Source organism: Leuresthes tenuis, unplaced genomic scaffold (assembly GCF_036924035.1).
Source record: "Leuresthes tenuis unplaced genomic scaffold, fLeuTen1.0.hap1 SCAF_23, whole genome shotgun sequence".
NCBI classification, from domain to species: domain Eukaryota; kingdom Metazoa; phylum Chordata; class Actinopteri; order Atheriniformes; family Atherinopsidae; genus Leuresthes; species Leuresthes tenuis.
In genome coordinates, this window is record NW_027325377.1 from 6661989 (window position 1) to 6666988 (window position 5000).

The 5000-nt window shown below is 41.4% G+C and overlaps 1 non-coding gene across 1 annotated transcript; it reads right to left on the reverse strand.

Moving 5' to 3' along the window:
* Positions 1–36: 36 nt before the first annotated feature.
* Positions 37–109, reverse strand: trnar-ccu (transfer RNA arginine (anticodon CCU)). The gene has a single exon. It is a non-coding gene; the product is annotated as a tRNA-Arg (tRNA).
* Between the last annotated feature and the right edge of the window lie 4891 nt (positions 110–5000).

A 5000-nucleotide genomic window follows, 5' to 3' on the forward strand; every position in this document is an offset into this window, starting at 1 on the left:
GGGCCCAGCACGCTTCCGCTGCGCCACTCTGCTACACACCCCAGATGGGACTCGAACCCACAATCCCTGGCTTAGGAGGCCAGTGCCTTATCCATTAGGCCACTGGGGCTCAGTCTGGCTGTGGAGCAGTCGTTAGTATGCAAAATGACACTCCACTAGTTATGTTTTGGACATTGTTTGCTTTATCATTTGCATCGGTACAAGATGCCTTTACTCTGATGGAAGAGGAAACATTACAAGGTAGATGTGTTGATGGAAGTCAGCCGTGTCCCCTCAAATACTTGACTGTGTTCTGTTTGAATGTGGAAGTCCTTTCCCACCATACTACAATACAGAAATTTGACCTCTTTGATCTGCAAAGTAATACTTATGTGATAACCACCATGGAAAAAATCACCACAAAAGACTCCGGTTAATGCCATAGAATTTTTTTTACGATTTCTTGGACATGCCCCGGAAAAGTCCCCAAATTCTTAAGTTCCACGAAAAAAGCACTGCATCGGTAATCGGAACAAGATGCCTTTACTCTGATGGAAGAAGAAACATTACAAGGACGGTGTGTTGACGATGTGTTGATGGAAGTCAGCCGTGTCCCCTCAAATACTTGACTGTGTTCTGTTTGAATGTGGAAGTCCTTTCCCACCATACTACAATACAGAAATTTGACCTCTTTGATCTGCAAACTAATACATATGTGATAACCACCATGGAAAAAATCACCACAAAAGACTCCGGTTAATGCCATAGAATTTTTTTTACGATTTCTTGGACATGCCCCGGAAAAGTCCCCAAATTCTTAAGTTCCACGAAAAAAGCACTGCATCGGTAATCGGAACAAGATGCCTTTTCTCTGATGGAAGAAGAAACATTACAAGGACGGTGTGTTGCTGGAAGTCAGCCGTGTCCCCTCAAGTACTTGACTGTTTTCTGTTCACAATTTCACAAAAGTATGAAAGACTTCAACGTTTGTACACGACAATTTTTTTTCCAACTTATTATATCTGAAAAGGGGAGTTCGAAAGACAGTCATGAGCACACCTAAATAGTTTGAATTGAGAGTATGCATTAAGGCTTTGAGAGTTGGTGAAGTGAGTATTTTGAACATGCTGTGAATGTTACATTATCTTTTTAAATGTTCTTTAATGAGTGAGATTGAGTTTGTTTTGAAAAGTCATACATAGCAGAGGATGGTTTCGGTCCATCGACCTCTGGGTTATGGGCCCAGCACGCTTCCGCTGCGCCACTCTGCTACACACCCCAGATGGGACTCGAACCCACAATCCCTGGTTTAGGAGGCCAGTGCCGTACCCTGGGTCTTTTTTGGCTGTAGAGCAGTCGTTAATATGCAAAATGACACTGCACTAGTTATGTTTTGGACATTGTTTGCTTTATTATTTGCATCGGTACAAGATGCCTTTACTCTGATGGAAGAGGAAACATTACAAGGTAGATGTGTTGATGGAAGTCAGCCGTGTCCCCTCAAGTACTTGACTGTTTTCTGTTCACAATTTCAATTTCACAAAAGTATGAAAGACTTCAACGTTTGTACACGACAATTTTTTTTCCAACTTATTATATCTGAAAAGGGGAGTTCGAAAGACAGTCATGAGCACACCTAAATAGTTTGAATTGAGAGTATGCATTAAGGCTTTGAGAGTTGGTGAAGTGAGTATTTTGAACATGCTGTGAATGTTACATTATCTTTTTAAATGTTCTTTAATGAGTGAGATTGAGTTTGTTTTGAAAAGTCATACATAGCAGAGGATGGTTTCGGTCCATCGACCTCTGGGTTATGGGCCCAGCACGCTTCCGCTGCGCCACTCTGCTACACACCCCAGATGGGACTCAAACCCACAATCCCTGGCTTAGGGGGCCAGTGCCGTACCCTGGGTCTTTTTTGGCTGTAGAGCAGTCGTTAATATGCAAAATGACACTGCACTAGTTATGTTTTGGACATTGTTTGCTTTATTATTTGCATCGGTACAAGATGCCTTTACTCTGATGGAAGAGGAAACATTACAAGGTAGATGTGTTGATGGAAGTCAGCCGTGTCCCCTCAAGTACTTGACTGTTTTCTGTTCACAATTTCAATTTCACAAAAGTATGAAAGACTTCAACGTTTGTACACGACAATTTTTTTTCCAACTTATTATATCTGAAAAGTGGAGTTCGAAAGACAGTCATGAGCACACCTAAATAGTTTGAATTGAGAGTATGCATTAAGGCTTTGACAGTTGGTGAAGTGAGTATTTTGAACATGCTGTGAATGTTACATTATCTTTTTAAATGTTCTTTAATGAGTGAGATTGAGTTTGTTTTGAAAAGTCATACATAGCAGAGGATGGTTTCGGTCCATCGACCTCTGGGTTATGGGCCCAGCACGCTTCCGCTGCGCCACTCTGCTACACACCCCAGATGGGACTCAAACCCACAATCCCTGGCTTAGGGGGCCAGTGCCGTACCCTGGGTCTTTTTTGGCTGTAGAGCAGTCGTTAATATGCAAAATGACACTGCACTAGTTATGTTTTGGACATTGTTTGCTTTATCATTTGCATCGGTACAAGATGCCTTTACTCTGATGGAAGAGGAAACATTACAAGGTAGATGTGTTGATGGAAGTCAGCCGTGTCCCCTCAAATACTTGACTGTGTTCTGTTTGAATGTGGAAGTCCTTTCCCACCATACTACAATACAGAAATTTGACCTCTTTGATCTGCAAAGTAATACTTATGTGATAACCACCATGGAAAAAATCACCATAAAAGACTCCGGTTAATGCCATAGAATTTTTTTTACGATTTCTTGGACATGCCCCGGAAAGGTCCCCAAATTCTTAAGTTCCACGAAAAAAGCACTGCATCGGTAATCGGAACAAGATGCCTTTACTCTGATGGAAGAAGAAACATTACAAGGACGGTGTGTTGACGATGTGTTGATGGAAGTCAGCCGTGTCCCCTCAAATACTTGACTGTGTTCTGTTTGAATGTGGAAGTCCTTTCCCACCATACTACAATACAGAAATTTGACCTCTTTGATCTGCAAACTAATACTTATGTGATAACCACCATGGAAAAAATCACCACAAAAGACTCCGGTTAATGCCATAGAATTTTTTTTACGATTTCTTGGACATGCCCCGGAAAAGTCCCCAAATTCTTAAGTTCCACGAAAAAAGCACTGCATCGGTAATCGGAACAAGATGCCTTTTCTCTGATGGAAGAAGAAACATTACAAGGACGGTGTGTTGCTGGAAGTCAGCCGTGTCCCCTCAAGTACTTGACTGTTTTCTGTTCACAATTTCACAAAAGTATGAAAGACTTCAACGTTTGTACACGACAATTTTTTTTCCAACTTATTATATCTGAAAAGTGGAGTTCGAAAGACAGTCATGAGCACACCTAAATAGTTTGAATTGAGAGTATGCATTAAGGCTTTGAGAGTTGGTGAAGTGAGTATTTTGAACATGCTGTGAATGTTACATTATCTTTTTAAATGTTCTTTAATGAGTGAGATTGAGTTTGTTTTGAAAAGTCATACATAGCAGAGGATGGTTTCGGTCCATCGACCTCTGGGTTATGGGCCCAGCACGCTTCCGCTGCGCCACTCTGCTACACACCCCAGATTGGACTCGAACCCACAATCCCTGGTTTAGGAGGCCAGTGCCGTACCCTGGGTCTTTTTTGGCTGTAGAGCAGTCGTTAATATGCAAAATGACACTGCACTAGTTATGTTTTGGACATTGTTTGCTTTATTATTTGCATCGGTACAAGATGCCTTTACTCTGATGGAAGAGGAAACATTACAAGGTAGATGTGTTGATGGAAGTCAGCCGTGTCCCCTCAAGTACTTGACTGTTTTCTGTTCACAATTTCAATTTCACAAAAATATGAAAGACTTCAACGTTTGTACACGACAATTTTTTTTCCAACTTATTATATCTGAAAAGTGGAGTTCGAAAGACAGTCATGAGCACACCTAAATAGTTTGAATTGAGAGTATGCATTAAGGCTTTGAGAGTTGGTGAAGTGAGTATTTTGAACATGCTGTGAATGTTACATTATCTTTTTAAATGTTCTTTAATGAGTGAGATTGAGTTTGTTTTGAAAAGTCATACATAGCAGAGGATGGTTTCGGTCCATCGACCTCTGGGTTATGGGCCCAGCACGCTTCCGCTGCGCCACTCTGCTACACACCCCAGATGGGACTCGAACCCACAATCCCTGGCTTAGGAGGCCAGTGCCGTACCCTGGGTCTTTTTTGGCTGTAGAGCAGTCGTTAATATGCAAAATGACACTGCACTAGTTATGTTTTGGACATTGTTTGCTTTATCATTTGCATCGGTACAAGATGCCTTTACTCTGATGGAAGAGGAAACATTACAAGGTAGATGTGTTGATGGAAGTCAGCCGTGTCCCCTCAAATACTTGACTGTGTTCTGTTTGAATGTGGAAGTCCTTTCCCACCATACTACAATACAGAAATTTGACCTCTTTGATCTGCAAAGTAATACTTATGTGATAACCACCATGGAAAAAATCACCATAAAAGACTCCAGTTAATGCCATAGAATTTTTTTTACGATTTCTTGGACATGCCCCGGAAAGGTCCCCAAATTCTTAAGTTCCACGAAAAAAGCACTGCATCGGTAATCGGAACAAGATGCCTTTACTCTGATGGAAGAAGAAACATTACAAGGACGGTGTGTTGACGATGTGTTGATGGAAGTCAGCCGTGTCCCCTCAAATACTTGACTGTGTTCTGTTTGAATGTGGAAGTCCTTTCCCACCATACTACAATACAGAAATTTGACCTCTTTGATCTGCAAACTAATACTTATGTGATAACCACCATGGAAAAAATCACCACAAAAGACTCCGGTTAATGCCATAGAATTTTTTTTACGATTTCTTGGACATGCCCCGGAAAAGTCCCCAAATTCTTAAGTTCCACGAAAAGAGCACTGCATCGGTAATCGGAACAAGATGCCTTTTCTCTGATGG